This window comes from Hemitrygon akajei, unplaced genomic scaffold (assembly GCF_048418815.1).
Source record: "Hemitrygon akajei unplaced genomic scaffold, sHemAka1.3 Scf000097, whole genome shotgun sequence".
Lineage (NCBI taxonomy): Eukaryota > Metazoa > Chordata > Chondrichthyes > Myliobatiformes > Dasyatidae > Hemitrygon > Hemitrygon akajei.
In genome coordinates, this window is record NW_027331983.1 from 2,325,948 (window position 1) to 2,344,260 (window position 18,313).

Consider the following 18,313-nt stretch of genomic DNA (forward strand, 5'->3'; position numbering starts at 1 on the left):
GGGAGATTTACTCTGTGTCAGACCCCGGGAGTGTGTGATGGGACGGTGAGGAGAGAGATTCACTCTATGTCTGACACCTGGAATTTGTGATGGGATGGTGTGGAAGGAGATTCACTCTGTTTCTGACCCCGGCAATGTGTGATGGGACGGTTTGGATGGAGGTTCACTCAGTGTCTAACCCAGGTCTTTTGTGATGGGACGGTGTGGAGGGAGATTCACTCAGAGTCTGAACCCGGGAGTGTGTGATGGGACGGTGAATAGGGAGATTCACTCTGTGTCTGACGCCGGGCTTTTGTGATGGGACGGTGAGGAGGGAGATTCACTCTGTTTCACACCCCGGCAGTTTGTGATGGATAGCTGTGGATGCAGATTCACTCTAAGTCTGACCCCGGGAATTTGTGATGGGACGGTGAAGAGGGAGATTCACTCTGTGTCTGACCCCGGGCTTTTGTGATGGGACGGTGAGGAGAGAGATTTACTCTGTGTCAGACCCCGGGAGTGTGTGATGGGACGGTGAGGAGGGAGATTCACTCTATGTCTGACCCCTGGAATTTGTGATGGGATGGTGTGGAAGGAGATTCACTCTGTTTCTGATCCCGGCAATGTGTGATGGGACGGTTTGGATGGAGATTCACTCTGTGTCAGACCCCGAGAGTGTGTGATGGGACGGTGAGGAGGGAGTTTCACTCTGTTTCACACCCCGGGAGTTTGTGATGGATAGGTGTGGATGCTGATTCACTCTAAGTCTGACCCCGGGCTTTTGTGATGGGACGGTGTGGAGGGAGATTCACTCTGTGTCTGACCCCGGGAGTTTATGATGGGACGGTGTGGATGGACATTCACTCTGTGTCTGACCCCGGGAGTGTGTGATGGGACGGTGAGGAGGGAGATTCACTCTGTGTCTGACCCCGGGAACGTGTGATGGGACGGTTTGCATGCAGATTCACTCTGTGTCTGACCCCGGGAGTGTGTGATGGGACCGTGAGGAGTGAGATTTACACATTGTCAGTCCCCGGGAGTTTGTCATGGAAAGGTGTGGATGCAGATTCTCTCTATGTCTGACCCCTGGAATTTTTGATGGGATGGTGTGGAAGGAGTTTCACTCTGTGTCTGACCCCGGGCAATGTGTGATGGGACGGTTTGGATGCAGGTTCACTCAGTGTCTGACCCCGGGCTTTTGTGATGGGACGGTGAGGAGGGAGATTTACTCTCTGTCTGACCCCGGGAACGTGTGATAGGACGGTTGGATGGGGATTCACTCTGTATCTGACCCCGAGAGTGTATGTTGGGACTGTTTGGATGGAGATTCACTCTGCGTCTGACCCCGGGACCCTATGATGGGACGGTTTGGATGGAGATTCACTCTGTGTCAGACCGCGGGAGTGTGTGATGGGACGGTGAGGAGGGGGTTTCACTCTGTTTCACACCCCGGGAGTTTGTGATGGATAGGTGTGGATGCAGATTCACTCTAAGTCTGACCCCGGGAATTTGTGATGGGACGGTGAAGAGGGAGATTCACTCTGTGTCTGACCCCGGGCTTTTGTGATGGGACGTTGAGTAGGGAGATTTACTCTATGTCTGACCCCTAGTATTTGTGATGGGATGGTGTGGAAGGAGATTTACTCATGTTTCTGACCCCGGCAATGTGTGATGGGACGGTTTGGATGGAGGTTCACTCAGTGTCTGACCCATGTCTTTTGTGATGGGACGGTTGGATGGAGATTCTCTCTGTGTCTGACACCTGGCTTTTGTGATGGGACGGTGAGGAGGGCGATTCACTCTGTGTCTGACCCCGAGAGTGTATGTTGGGACTGTGAGGATGGAGATTCACTCTGCGTCTGACCCCGAGAGTGTGTGATGGGACGGTGAGGAGGGAGTTTCACTCTGTTTCACACCCCGGGAGTTTGTGATGGATAGGTGTGGATGCAGATTCACTCTAAGTCTGACCCCGGGAATTTGTGATGGGACGGTGAAGAGGGAGATTCACTCTGTGTATGACCCCGGGCTTTTGTGATGGGACGGTGAGGAGGGAGATTTACTCTGTGTCAGACCCCGAGAGTGTGTGATGGGACGGGGAGGAGGGAGTTTCACTCTGTTTCACACCCCGGGAGTTTGTGATGGATAGGTGTGGATGCAGATTCACTCTAAGTCTGACCCCGGGAATTTGTGATGGGACGGTGAAGAGGGAGATTCACTCTGTGTATGACCCCGGGCGTTTGTGATGGGACGGTGAGGAGGGAGATTTACTCTGTGTCAGACCCCGGGAACGTGTGATGGGACGGTTTGAATGGAGATCCAATCTCTGTCTGACCCCGGGAATTTGTGATGGGACGGTGAGGAGGGAGATTTACTCTATGTCTGACCCCTGGAATTTGTGATGGGATGGTGTGGAAAGAGATTCACTCTGTGTCTGACACCTGGCTTTTGTGATGGGACGGTGAGGAGGGCGATTCACTCTGTGTCTGAACCCGAGAGTGTATGTTGGGACTGTGAGGATGGAGATTCACTCTGCGTCTGACACCGGGACCCTGTGATGGGACGGTTTGGATGGAGATTCACTCTGTGTCAGACCCCGGGAGTGTGTGATGGGACGGTGAGGAGGGAGTTTCACTCTGTTTCACACCCCGGGAGTTTGTGATGGATAGGTGTGGATGCAGATTCACTCTAAGTCTGACCCCGGGAATTTGTGATGGGACGGTGTGGAGGGAGTTTCACTCTGTGTCTGACCCCGGGAACGTGTGATGGGACGTTTGGATGGAGATTCACTCTGTGTCTGACACCTGGCTTTTGTGATGGGACGGTGAGGAGGGCGATTCACTCTGTGTCTGAACCCGAGAGTGTATGTTGGGACTGTGAGGATGGAGATTCACTCTGTGTCAGACCCCGGGAGTGTGTGATGGGACGGTGAGGAGGGATTTTCACTCTGTTTCACACCCCAGGAGTTTGTGATGGATAGGTGTGGATGCAGATTCACTCTAAGTCTGACCCCGGGAATTTGTGATGGGATGGTGTGGAAGGAGATTCACTCAGTGTCTGACCCCGGGCTTTTGTGATGGGTTTGTGTGGAGGGAGATTCACTCTGTGTCTGACCCTGGGAGTGTGTGATGGGACGGTGAGGAGGGAGATTCACTCTGTGTCTGACCCCGGGAACGTGTGATGGGACGGTTTGGATGCAGATTCACTCTGTGTCTGACCCCGGGAATGTGTGATGGGACCGTGAGGAGTGAGATTTACACATTGTCTGACCCCGGGAGTTTGTCATGGAAAGGTGTGGATGCAGATTCTCTCTATGTCTGAACCCTGGAATTTTTGATGGGATGGTGTGGAAGGAGTTTCACTCTGTGTCTGACCCTGGGCAATGTGTGATGGGACGGTTTGGATGGAGATTCACACTGTGTCTGACCCCGGGCTTTTGTGATGGGACGGTGAGGAGGGAGATTCACTTTGTGTCTGACCCCATGAGTTCGTGATGGGACGGTGTGGAGGGAGATTCACACTGTGTCTGACCCCGGGAGTTTGTGATGGGACGGTGAGGAGGGAGATTCACTCTGTGTCTGACCCCGGGAACGTGTGATGGGACGGTTTGGATGCAGATTCACTCTGTTCCTGACGCCGGGAGTGTGTGATGGGACGGTGAGGAGGGAGATTTACTCTTTGTCTGAACCCGGGAGTTTGTGATGGAAAGGTGTGGATGCAGATTCACTCTATGTCTGACCCCTGGAATTTGTGATGGGATGGTGTGGAAGGAGATTCACTCAGTGTCTGACCCCGGGCTTTTGTGATGGGTTTGTGTGGAGGGAGATTCACTCTATGTCTCACCCCTGGAGTTTGTGATGGGATGGTGTGGAGGGAGTTTCAATCTGTGTCTGACATCGGCAATGTGTGATGGGACGGTTTGGATGGAGATTCACTCTGTGTCTGACCCCTGGCTTTTGTGATGGGACGGTGAGGAGGGAGATTCACTCTGTGTCTGACCCCGGGCTTTTGTGATGGGACGGTGAGGAGGCAGATTCACTCTGTGTCTGACCCCTGGAATTTTTGATGGGATGGTGTGGAAGGAGTTTCACTCTGTGTCTGACCCCGGGCAATGTGTGATGGGACGGTTTGGATGCAGGTTCACTCAGTGTCTGACCCCGGGCTTTTGTGATGGGACGGTGAGGAGGGAGATTTACTCTCTGTCTGACCCCGGGAACGTGTGATGGGACGGTTGGATGGGGATTCACTCTGTATCTGACCCCGAGAGTGTATGGTGGGACTGTTAGGATGGAGATTCACTCTGAGTCTGACCCCGGGACCCTGTGATGGGACGGTTTGGATGGAGATTCACTCTGTGTCAGACCCCGGGAACGTGTGATGGGACGTTTGGATGGAGATTCACTCTGTGTCTGACACCTGGCTTTTGTGATGGGACGGTGAGGAGGGCGATTCACTCTGTGTCTGAACCCGAGAGTGTATGTTGGGACTGTGAGGATGGAGATTCACTCTGTGTCAGACCCCGGGAGTGTGTGATGGGACGGTGAGGAGGGGGTTTCACTCTGTTTCACACCCCGGGAGTTTGTGATGGATAGGTGTGGATGCAGATTCACTCTAAGTCTGACCCCGGGAATTTGTGATGGGACGGTGAAGAGGGAGATTCACTCTGTGTCTGACCCCGGGCTTTTGTGATGGGACGGTGAGGAGGGAGATTTACTCTGTGTCAGACCCCGAGAGTGTGTGATGGGACGGGGAGGAGGGAGTTTCACTCTGTTTCACACCCCGGGAGTTTGTGATGGATAGGTGTGGATGCAGATTCACTCTAAGTCTGACCCCGGGAATTTGTGATGGGACGGTGAAGAGGGAGATTCACTCTGTGTATGACCCCGGGCGTTTGTGATGGGACGGTGAGTAGGGAGATTTACTCTGTGTCTGACCCCGGGAACGTGTGATTGGACGTTTTGGATGCAGATTCGCTCTGTGTCTGACCCCGTGAATGTGTGATGGGACCGTGAGGAGGGAGATTTACTCTTTGTCTGACCCCGGGAGTTTGTCATGGAAAGGTGTGGATGCAGATTCTCTCTATGTCTGACCCCTGGAATTTTTGATGGGATGGTGTGGAAGGAGATTCACTCTGTGTCTGACCCCGGGCAATGTGTGATGGGACTGTTTGGATGCAGGTTCACTTAGTGTCTGACCCAGGGAATTTGTGATGGGACGGTGTGGAGGGAGTTTCACTCTGTGTCTGACCCCGGGAACGTGTGATGGGACGTTTGGATGGAGATTCACTCTGTGTCTGACACCTGGCTTTTGTGATGGGACGGTGAGGAGGGCGATTCACTCTGTGTCTGAACCCGAGAGTGTATGTTGGGACTGTGAGGATGGAGATTCACTCTGTGTCAGACCCCGGGAGTGTGTGATGGGACGGTGAGGAGGGATTTTCACTCTGTTTCACACCCCGGGAGTTTGTGATGGATAGGTGTGGATGCAGATTCACTCTAAGTCTGACCCCGGGAATTTGTGATGGGATGGTGTGGAAGGAGATTCACTCAGTGTCTGACCCCGGGCTTTTGTGATGGGTTTGTGTGGAGGGAGATTCACTCTGTGTCTGACCCTGGGAGTGTGTGATGGGACGGTGAGGAGGGAGATTCACTCTGTGTCTGACCCCGGGAACGTGTGATGGGACGGTTTGGATGCAGATTCACTCTGTGTCTGACACCGGGAATGTGTGATGGGACCGTGAGGAGTGAGATTTACACATTGTCTGACCCCGGGAGTTTGTCATGGAAAGGTGTGGATGCAGATTCTCTCTATGTCTGAACCCTGGAATTTTTGATGGGATGGTGTGGAAGGAGTTTCACTCTGTGTCTGACCCTGGGCAATGTGTGATGGGACGGTTTGGATGCAGGTTCACTCAGTGTCTGACCCCGGGCTTTTGTGATGGGACGGTGAGGAGGGAGATTTACTCTCTGTCTGACCCCGGGAACGTGTGATGGGACGGTTGGATGGGGATTCACTCTGTATCTGACCCCGAGAGTGTATGTTGGGACTGTTAGGATGGAGATTCACTCTGAGTCTGACCCCGGGACCCTGTGATGGGACGGTTTGGATGGAGATTCACTCTGTGTCAGACCCCGGGAGTGTGTGATGGGACGGTGAGGAGGGGGTTTCACTCTGTTTCACACCCCGGGAGTTTGTGATGGATAGGTGTGGATGCAGATTCACTCTAAGTCTGACCCCGGGAATTTGTGATGGGACGGTGAAGAGGGAGATTCACTCTGTGTCTGACCCCGGGCTTTTGTGATGGGACGTTGAGTAGGGAGATTTACTCTATGTCTGAGCCCTAGTATTTGTGATGGGATGGTGTGGAAGGAGATTTACTCATGTTTCTGACCCCGGCAATGTGTGATGGGACGGTTTGGATGGAGGTTCACTCAGTGTCTGACCCATGTCTTTTGTGATGGGACGGTTGGATGGAGATTCTCTCTGTGTCTGACACCTGGCTTTTGTGATGGGACGGTGAGGAGGGCGATTCACTCTGTGTCTGACCCCGAGAGTGTATGTTGGGACTGTGAGGATGGAGATTCACTCTGCGTCTGACCCCGAGAGTGTGTGATGGGACGGTGAGGAGGGAGTTTCACTCTGTTTCACACCCCGGGAGTTTGTGATGGATAGGTGTGGATGCAGATTCACTCTAAGTCTGACCCCGGGAATTTGTGATGGGACGGTGAAGAGGGAGATTCACTCTGTGTATGACCCCGGGCTTTTGTGATGTGACGGTGAGGAGGGAGATTTACTCTGTGTCAGACCCCGAGAGTGTGTGATGGGACGGTGAGGAGGGAGTTTCACTCTGTTTCACACCCCGGGAGTTTGTGATGGATAGGTGTGGATGCAGATTCACTCTAAGTCTGACCCCGGGAATTTGTGATGGGACGGTGAAGAGGGAGATTCACTCTGTGTATGACCCCGGGCTTTTGTGATGGGACGGTGAGGAGGGAGATTTACTCTGTGTCAGACCCCGGGAACGTGTGATGGGACGGTTTGAATGGAGATCCAATCTCTGTCTGACCCCGGGAATTTGTGATGGGACGGTGAGGAGGGAGATTTACTCTATGTCTGACCCCTGGAATTTGTGAAGGGATGGTGTGGAAAGAGATTCACTCTCTGTCTGACACCTGGCTTTTGTGATGGGACGGTGAGGAGGGCGATTCACTCTGTGTCTGAACCCGAGAGCGTATGTTGGGACTGTGAGGATGGAGATTCACTCTGCGTCTGACACCGGGACCCTGTGATGGGACGGTTTGGATGGAGATTCACTCTGTGTCAGACCCCGGGAGTGTGTGATGGGACGGTGGGGAGGGAGTTTCACTCTGTTTCACACCCCGGGAGTTTGTGATGGATAGGTGTGGATGCAGATTCACTCTAAGTCTGACCCCGTGAATTTGTGATGGGACGGTGAGGAGGGAGATTTACTCTGTGTCAGACCCCGGGAACGTGTGATGGGACGGTTTGGATGGAGATCCAATCTCAGTCTGACCCCGGGCTTTTGTGATGGGACGGTGTGGAGGGAGATTCACTCTGTGTCTGACCCCGGGAGTTTATGATGGGACGGTGTGGATGGACATTCACTCTGTGTCTGACCCCGGGAGTGTGTGATGGGACGGTGAGGAGGGAGATTCACTCTGTGTCTGACCCCGGGAACGTGTGATGGGACGGTTTGCATGCAGTTTCACACTGTGTCTGACCCCGGGAATTTGTGATGGGACGGTGAAGAGGGAGATTCACTCTGTGTATGACCCCGGGCTTTTGTGATGGGACGGTGAGGAGGGAGATTTACTCTGTGTCAGACCCCGAGAGTGTGTGATGGGACGGTGAGGAGGGAGTTTCACTCTGTTTCACACCCCGGGAGTTTGTGATGGATAGGTGTGGATGCAGATTCACTCTAAGTCTGACCCCGGGAATTTGTGATGGGACGGTGAAGAGGGAGATTCACTCTGTGTATGACCCCGGGCTTTTGTGATGGGACGGTGAGGAGGGAGATTTACTCTGTGTCAGACCCCGGGAACGTGTGATGGGACGGTTTGAATGGAGATCCAATCTCTGTCTGACCCCGGGCTTTTGTGATGGGACGGTGTGGAGGGAGATTCACTCTTTGTCTCACCCCGGGATTGTGTGATGGGACGGTGAAGAGGGAGATTCACTCTGTGTCTGACCCCGGGCTTTTGTGATGGGACGGTGAGGAGGGAGATTTACTCTGTGTCAGACCCCGGGAGTGTGTGATGGGACGGTGAGGAGAGAGATTCACTCTATGTCTGACACCTGGAATTTGTGATGGGATGGTGTGGAAGGAGATTCACTCTGTTTCTGACCCCGGCAATGTGTGATGGGACGGTTTGGATGGAGGTTCACTCAGTGTCTAACCCAGGTCTTTTGTGATGGGACGGTGTGGAGGGAGATTCACTCAGAGTCTGAACCCGGGAGTGTGTGATGGGACGGTGAATAGGGAGATTCACTCTGTGTCTGACGCCGGGCTTTTGTGATGGGACGGTGAGGAGGGAGATTCACTCTGTTTCACACCCCGGCAGTTTGTGATGGATAGCTGTGGATGCAGATTCACTCTAAGTCTGACCCCGGGAATTTGTGATGGGACGGTGAAGAGGGAGATTCACTCTGTGTCTGACCCCGGGCTTTTGTGATGGGACGGTGAGGAGAGAGATTTACTCTGTGTCAGACCCCGGGAGTGTGTGATGGGACGGTGAGGAGGGAGATTCACTCTATGTCTGACCCCTGGAATTTGTGATGGGATGGTGTGGAAGGAGATTCACTCTGTTTCTGATCCCGGCAATGTGTGATGGGACGGTTTGGATGGAGATTCACTCTGTGTCAGACCCCGAGAGTGTGTGATGGGACGGTGAGGAGGGAGTTTCACTCTGTTTCACACCCCGGGAGTTTGTGATGGATAGGTGTGGATGCTGATTCACTCTAAGTCTGACCCCGGGCTTTTGTGATGGGACGGTGTGGAGGGAGATTCACTCTGTGTCTGACCCCGGGAGTTTATGATGGGACGGTGTGGATGGACATTCACTCTGTGTCTGACCCCGGGAGTGTGTGATGGGACGGTGAGGAGGGAGATTCACTCTGTGTCTGACCCCGGGAACGTGTGATGGGACGGTTTGCATGCAGATTCACTCTGTGTCTGACCCCGGGAGTGTGTGATGGGACCGTGAGGAGTGAGATTTACACATTGTCAGTCCCCGGGAGTTTGTCATGGAAAGGTGTGGATGCAGATTCTCTCTATGTCTGACCCCTGGAATTTTTGATGGGATGGTGTGGAAGGAGTTTCACTCTGTGTCTGACCCCGGGCAATGTGTGATGGGACGGTTTGGATGCAGGTTCACTCAGTGTCTGACCCCGGGCTTTTGTGATGGGACGGTGAGGAGGGAGATTTACTCTCTGTCTGACCCCGGGAACGTGTGATAGGACGGTTGGATGGGGATTCACTCTGTATCTGACCCCGAGAGTGTATGTTGGGACTGTTTGGATGGAGATTCACTCTGCGTCTGACCCCGGGACCCTATGATGGGACGGTTTGGATGGAGATTCACTCTGTGTCAGACCGCGGGAGTGTGTGATGGGACGGTGAGGAGGGGGTTTCACTCTGTTTCACACCCCGGGAGTTTGTGATGGATAGGTGTGGATGCAGATTCACTCTAAGTCTGACCCCGGGAATTTGTGATGGGACGGTGAAGAGGGAGATTCACTCTGTGTCTGACCCCGGGCTTTTGTGATGGGACGTTGAGTAGGGAGATTTACTCTATGTCTGACCCCTAGTATTTGTGATGGGATGGTGTGGAAGGAGATTTACTCATGTTTCTGACCCCGGCAATGTGTGATGGGACGGTTTGGATGGAGGTTCACTCAGTGTCTGACCCATGTCTTTTGTGATGGGACGGTTGGATGGAGATTCTCTCTGTGTCTGACACCTGGCTTTTGTGATGGGACGGTGAGGAGGGCGATTCACTCTGTGTCTGACCCCGAGAGTGTATGTTGGGACTGTGAGGATGGAGATTCACTCTGCGTCTGACCCCGAGAGTGTGTGATGGGACGGTGAGGAGGGAGTTTCACTCTGTTTCACACCCCGGGAGTTTGTGATGGATAGGTGTGGATGCAGATTCACTCTAAGTCTGACCCCGGGAATTTGTGATGGGACGGTGAAGAGGGAGATTCACTCTGTGTATGACCCCGGGCTTTTGTGATGGGACGGTGAGGAGGGAGATTTACTCTGTGTCAGACCCCGAGAGTGTGTGATGGGACGGGGAGGAGGGAGTTTCACTCTGTTTCACACCCCGGGAGTTTGTGATGGATAGGTGTGGATGCAGATTCACTCTAAGTCTGACCCCGGGAATTTGTGATGGGACGGTGAAGAGGGAGATTCACTCTGTGTATGACCCCGGGCGTTTGTGATGGGACGGTGAGGAGGGAGATTTACTCTGTGTCAGACCCCGGGAACGTGTGATGGGACGGTTTGAATGGAGATCCAATCTCTGTCTGACCCCGGGAATTTGTGATGGGACGGTGAGGAGGGAGATTTACTCTATGTCTGACCCCTGGAATTTGTGATGGGATGGTGTGGAAAGAGATTCACTCTGTGTCTGACACCTGGCTTTTGTGATGGGACGGTGAGGAGGGCGATTCACTCTGTGTCTGAACCCGAGAGTGTATGTTGGGACTGTGAGGATGGAGATTCACTCTGCGTCTGACACCGGGACCCTGTGATGGGACGGTTTGGATGGAGATTCACTCTGTGTCAGACCCCGGGAGTGTGTGATGGGACGGTGAGGAGGGAGTTTCACTCTGTTTCACACCCCGGGAGTTTGTGATGGATAGGTGTGGATGCAGATTCACTCTAAGTCTGACCCCGGGAATTTGTGATGGGACGGTGTGGAGGGAGTTTCACTCTGTGTCTGACCCCGGGAACGTGTGATGGGACGTTTGGATGGAGATTCACTCTGTGTCTGACACCTGGCTTTTGTGATGGGACGGTGAGGAGGGCGATTCACTCTGTGTCTGAACCCGAGAGTGTATGTTGGGACTGTGAGGATGGAGATTCACTCTGTGTCAGACCCCGGGAGTGTGTGATGGGACGGTGAGGAGGGATTTTCACTCTGTTTCACACCCCAGGAGTTTGTGATGGATAGGTGTGGATGCAGATTCACTCTAAGTCTGACCCCGGGAATTTGTGATGGGATGGTGTGGAAGGAGATTCACTCAGTGTCTGACCCCGGGCTTTTGTGATGGGTTTGTGTGGAGGGAGATTCACTCTGTGTCTGACCCTGGGAGTGTGTGATGGGACGGTGAGGAGGGAGATTCACTCTGTGTCTGACCCCGGGAACGTGTGATGGGACGGTTTGGATGCAGATTCACTCTGTGTCTGACCCCGGGAATGTGTGATGGGACCGTGAGGAGTGAGATTTACACATTGTCTGACCCCGGGAGTTTGTCATGGAAAGGTGTGGATGCAGATTCTCTCTATGTCTGAACCCTGGAATTTTTGATGGGATGGTGTGGAAGGAGTTTCACTCTGTGTCTGACCCTGGGCAATGTGTGATGGGACGGTTTGGATGGAGATTCACACTGTGTCTGACCCCGGGCTTTTGTGATGGGACGGTGAGGAGGGAGATTCACTTTGTGTCTGACCCCATGAGTTCGTGATGGGACGGTGTGGAGGGAGATTCACACTGTGTCTGACCCCGGGAGTTTGTGATGGGACGGTGAGGAGGGAGATTCACTCTGTGTCTGACCCCGGGAACGTGTGATGGGACGGTTTGGATGCAGATTCACTCTGTTCCTGACGCCGGGAGTGTGTGATGGGACGGTGAGGAGGGAGATTTACTCTTTGTCTGAACCCGGGAGTTTGTGATGGAAAGGTGTGGATGCAGATTCACTCTATGTCTGACCCCTGGAATTTGTGATGGGATGGTGTGGAAGGAGATTCACTCAGTGTCTGACCCCGGGCTTTTGTGATGGGTTTGTGTGGAGGGAGATTCACTCTATGTCTCACCCCTGGAGTTTGTGATGGGATGGTGTGGAGGGAGTTTCAATCTGTGTCTGACATCGGCAATGTGTGATGGGACGGTTTGGATGGAGATTCACTCTGTGTCTGACCCCTGGCTTTTGTGATGGGACGGTGAGGAGGGAGATTCACTCTGTGTCTGACCCCGGGCTTTTGTGATGGGACGGTGAGGAGGCAGATTCACTCTGTGTCTGACCCCTGGAATTTTTGATGGGATGGTGTGGAAGGAGTTTCACTCTGTGTCTGACCCCGGGCAATGTGTGATGGGACGGTTTGGATGCAGGTTCACTCAGTGTCTGACCCCGGGCTTTTGTGATGGGACGGTGAGGAGGGAGATTTACTCTCTGTCTGACCCCGGGAACGTGTGATGGGACGGTTGGATGGGGATTCACTCTGTATCTGACCCCGAGAGTGTATGGTGGGACTGTTAGGATGGAGATTCACTCTGAGTCTGACCCCGGGACCCTGTGATGGGACGGTTTGGATGGAGATTCACTCTGTGTCAGACCCCGGGAACGTGTGATGGGACGTTTGGATGGAGATTCACTCTGTGTCTGACACCTGGCTTTTGTGATGGGACGGTGAGGAGGGCGATTCACTCTGTGTCTGAACCCGAGAGTGTATGTTGGGACTGTGAGGATGGAGATTCACTCTGTGTCAGACCCCGGGAGTGTGTGATGGGACGGTGAGGAGGGGGTTTCACTCTGTTTCACACCCCGGGAGTTTGTGATGGATAGGTGTGGATGCAGATTCACTCTAAGTCTGACCCCGGGAATTTGTGATGGGACGGTGAAGAGGGAGATTCACTCTGTGTCTGACCCCGGGCTTTTGTGATGGGACGGTGAGGAGGGAGATTTACTCTGTGTCAGACCCCGAGAGTGTGTGATGGGACGGGGAGGAGGGAGTTTCACTCTGTTTCACACCCCGGGAGTTTGTGATGGATAGGTGTGGATGCAGATTCACTCTAAGTCTGACCCCGGGAATTTGTGATGGGACGGTGAAGAGGGAGATTCACTCTGTGTATGACCCCGGGCGTTTGTGATGGGACGGTGAGTAGGGAGATTTACTCTGTGTCTGACCCCGGGAACGTGTGATTGGACGTTTTGGATGCAGATTCGCTCTGTGTCTGACCCCGTGAATGTGTGATGGGACCGTGAGGAGGGAGATTTACTCTTTGTCTGACCCCGGGAGTTTGTCATGGAAAGGTGTGGATGCAGATTCTCTCTATGTCTGACCCCTGGAATTTTTGATGGGATGGTGTGGAAGGAGATTCACTCTGTGTCTGACCCCGGGCAATGTGTGATGGGACTGTTTGGATGCAGGTTCACTTAGTGTCTGACCCAGGGAATTTGTGATGGGACGGTGTGGAGGGAGTTTCACTCTGTGTCTGACCCCGGGAACGTGTGATGGGACGTTTGGATGGAGATTCACTCTGTGTCTGACACCTGGCTTTTGTGATGGGACGGTGAGGAGGGCGATTCACTCTGTGTCTGAACCCGAGAGTGTATGTTGGGACTGTGAGGATGGAGATTCACTCTGTGTCAGACCCCGGGAGTGTGTGATGGGACGGTGAGGAGGGATTTTCACTCTGTTTCACACCCCGGGAGTTTGTGATGGATAGGTGTGGATGCAGATTCACTCTAAGTCTGACCCCGGGAATTTGTGATGGGATGGTGTGGAAGGAGATTCACTCAGTGTCTGACCCCGGGCTTTTGTGATGGGTTTGTGTGGAGGGAGATTCACTCTGTGTCTGACCCTGGGAGTGTGTGATGGGACGGTGAGGAGGGAGATTCACTCTGTGTCTGACCCCGGGAACGTGTGATGGGACGGTTTGGATGCAGATTCACTCTGTGTCTGACACCGGGAATGTGTGATGGGACCGTGAGGAGTGAGATTTACACATTGTCTGACCCCGGGAGTTTGTCATGGAAAGGTGTGGATGCAGATTCTCTCTATGTCTGAACCCTGGAATTTTTGATGGGATGGTGTGGAAGGAGTTTCACTCTGTGTCTGACCCTGGGCAATGTGTGATGGGACGGTTTGGATGGAGATTCACACTGTGTCTGACCCCGGGCTTTTGTGATGGGACGGTGAGGAGGGAGATTCACTTTGTGTCTGACCCCATGAGTTCGTGATGGGACGGTGTGGAGGGAGATTCACACTGTGTCTGACCCCGGGAGTTTGTGATGGGACGGTGAGGAGGGAGATTCACTCTGTGTCTGACCCCGGGAACGTGTGATGGGACGGTTTGGATGCAGATTCACTCTGTTCCTGACGCCGGGAGTGTGTGATGGGACGGTGAGGAGGGAGATTTACTCTTTGTCTGAACCCGGGAGTTTGTGATGGAAAGGTGTGGATGCAGATTCACTCTATGTCTGACCCCTGGAATTTGTGATGGGATGGTGTGGAAGGAGATTCACTCAGTGTCTGACCCCGGGCTTTTGTGATGGGTTTGTGTGGAGGGAGATTCACTCTATGTCTCACCCCTGGAGTTTGTGATGGGATGGTGTGGAGGGAGTTTCAATCTGTGTCTGACATCGGCAATGTGTGATGGGACGGTTTGGATGGAGATTCACTCTGTGTCTGACCCCTGGCTTTTGTGATGGGACGGTGAGGAGGGAGATTCACTCTGTGTCTGACCCCGGGCTTTTGTGATGGGACGGTGAGGAGGCAGATTCACTCTGTGTCTGACCCCTGGAATTTTTGATGGGATGGTGTGGAAGGAGTTTCACTCTGTGTCTGACCCCGGGCAATGTGTGATGGGACGGTTTGGATGCAGGTTCACTCAGTGTCTGACCCCGGGCTTTTGTGATGGGACGGTGAGGAGGGAGATTTACTCTCTGTCTGACCCCGGGAACGTGTGATGGGACGGTTGGATGGGGATTCACTCTGTATCTGACCCCGAGAGTGTATGTTGGGACTGTTAGGATGGAGATTCACTCTGAGTCTGACCCCGGGACCCTGTGATGGGACGGTTTGGATGGAGATTCACTCTGTGTCAGACCCCGGGAGTGTGTGATGGGACGGTGAGGAGGGGGTTTCACTCTGTTTCACACCCCGGGAGTTTGTGATGGATAGGTGTGGATGCAGATTCACTCTAAGTCTGACCCCGGGAATTTGTGATGGGACGGTGAAGAGGGAGATTCACTCTGTGTCTGACCCCGGGCTTTTGTGATGGGACGTTGAGTAGGGAGATTTACTCTATGTCTGACCCCTAGTATTTGTGATGGGATGGTGTGGAAGGAGATTTACTCATGTTTCTGACCCCGGCAATGTGTGATGGGACGGTTTGGATGGAGGTTCACTCAGTGTCTGACCCATGTCTTTTGTGATGGGACGGTTGGATGGAGATTCTCTCTGTGTCTGACACCTGGCTTTTGTGATGGGACGGTGAGGAGGGCGATTCACTCTGTGTCTGACCCCGAGAGTGTATGTTGGGACTGTGAGGATGGAGATTCACTCTGCGTCTGACCCCGAGAGTGTGTGATGGGACGGTGAGGAGGGAGTTTCACTCTGTTTCACACCCCGGGAGTTTGTGATGGATAGGTGTGGATGCAGATTCACTCTAAGTCTGACCCCGGGAATTTGTGATGGGACGGTGAAGAGGGAGATTCACTCTGTGTATGACCCCGGGCTTTTGTGATGGGACGGTGAGGAGGGAGATTTACTCTGTGTCAGACCCCGAGAGTGTGTGATGGGACGGGGAGGAGGGAGTTTCACTCTGTTTCACACCCCGGGAGTTTGTGATGGATAGGTGTGGATGCAGATTCACTCTAAGTCTGACCCCGGGAATTTGTGATGGGACGGTGAAGAGGGAGATTCACTCTGTGTATGACCCCGGGCGTTTGTGATGGGACGGTGAGGAGGGAGATTTACTCTGTGTCAGACCCCGGGAACGTGTGATGGGACGGTTTGAATGGAGATCCAATCTCTGTCTGACCCCGGGAATTTGTGATGGGACGGTGAGGAGGGAGATTTACTCTATGTCTGACCCCTGGAATTTGTGATGGGATGGTGTGGAAAGAGATTCACTCTGTGTCTGACACCTGGCTTTTGTGATGGGACGGTGAGGAGGGCGATTCACTCTGTGTCTGAACCCGAGAGTGTATGTTGGGACTGTGAGGATGGAGATTCACTCTGCGTCTGACACCGGGACCCTGTGATGGGACGGTTTGGATGGAGATTCACTCTGTGTCAGACCCCGGGAGTGTGTGATGGGACGGTGAGGAGAGAGTTTCACTCTGTTTCACACCCCGGGAGTTTGTGATGGATAGGTGTGGATGCAGATTCACTCTAAGTCTGACCCCGGGAATTTGTGATGGGACGGTGAGGAGGGAGATTTACTCTGTGTCAGACCCCGGGAGCGTGTGATGGGACGGTTTGGATGGAGATCCAATCTCAGTCTGACCCCGGGCTTTTGTGATGGGACGGTGTGGAGGGAGATTCACTCTGTGTCTGACCCCGGGAGTTTATGATGGGACGGTGTGGATGGACATTCACTCTGTGTCTGACCCCGGGAGTGTGTGATGGGACGGTGAGGAGGGAGATTCACTCTGTGTCTGACCCCGGGAACGTGTGATGGGACGGTTTGCATGCAGTTTCACACTGTGTCTGACCCCGGGAGTGTGTGATGGGACCGTGAGGAGTGAGATTTACTCTTTGTCTGACCACGGGAGTTTGTCATGGAAAGGTGTGGATGCAGATTCTCTCTATGTCTGACCCCTGGAATTTTTGATGGGATGGTGTGGAAGGAGTTTCACTCTGTGTCTGACCCCGGGCAATGTGTGATGGGACGGTTTGGATGCAGGTTCACTCAGTGTCTGACCCCGGGCTTTTGTGATGGGACGGTGAGGAGGGAGATTTACTCTCTGTCTGACCCCGGGAACGTGTGATGGGACGGTTGGATGGGGATTCACTCTGTATCTGACCCCGAGAGTGTATGTTGGGACTGTTAGGATGGAGATTCACTCTGAGTCTGACCCCGGGACCCTGTGATGGGACGGTTTGGATGGAGATTCACTCTGTGTCAGACCCCGGGAGTGTGTGATGGGACGGTGAGGAGGGGGTTTCACTCTGTTTCACACCCAGGGAGTTTGTGATGGATAGGTGTGGATGCAGATTCACTCTAAGTCTGACCCCGGGAATTTGTGATGGGACGGTGAAGAGGGAGATTCACTCTGTGTCTGACCCCGGGCTTTTGTGATGGGACGTTGAGTAGGGAGATTTACTCTATGTCTGACCCCTAGTATTTGTGATGGGATGGTGTGGAAGGAGATTTACTCATGTTTCTGACCCCGGCAATGTGTGATGGGACGGTTTGGATGGAGGTTCACTCAGTGTCTGACCCATGTCTTTTGTGATGGGACGGTTGGATGGAGATTCTCTCTGTGTCTGACACCTGGCTTTTGTGATGGGACTGTGAGGAGGGCGATTCACTCTGTGTCTGACCCCGAGAGTGTATGTTGGGACTGTGAGGATGGAGATTCACTCTGCGTCTGACCCCGAGAGTGTGTGATGGGACGGTGAGGAGGGAGATTTACTCTGTGTCAGACCCCGGGAACGTGTGATGGGACGGTTTGAATGGAGATCCAATCTCTGTCTGACCCCGGGCTTTTGTGATGGGACGGTGTGGAGGGAGATTCACTCTTTGTCTCACCCCGGGATTGTGTGATGGGACGGTGAAGAGGGAGATTCACTCTGTGTCTGACCCCGGGCTTTTGTGATGGGACGGTGAGGAGGGAGATTTACTCTGTGTCAGACCCCGGGAGTGTGTGATGGGACGGTGAGGAGGGAGATTCACTCTATGTCTGACACCTGGAATTTGTGATGGGATGGTGTGGAAGGAGATTCACTTCTGTTTCTGACCCCGGCAATGTGTGATGGGACGGTTTGGATGGAGGTTCACTCAGTGTCTAACCCAGGTCTTTTGTGATGGGACGGTGTGGAGGGAGATTCACTCAGAGTCTGAACCCGGGAGTGTGTGATGGGACGGTGAATAGGGAGATTCACTCTGTGTCTGACGCCGGGCTTTTGTGATGGGACGGTGAGGAGGGAGATTCACTCTGTTTCACACCCCGGCAGTTTGTGATGGATAGCTGTGGATGCAGATTCACTCTAAGTCTGACCCCGGGAATTTGTGATTGGACGGTGAAGAGGGAGATTCACTCTGTGTCTGACCCCGGGCTTTGGTGATGGGACGGTGAGGAGAGAGATTTACTCTGTGTCAGACCCCGGGAGTGTGTGATGGGACGGTGAGGAGGGAGATTC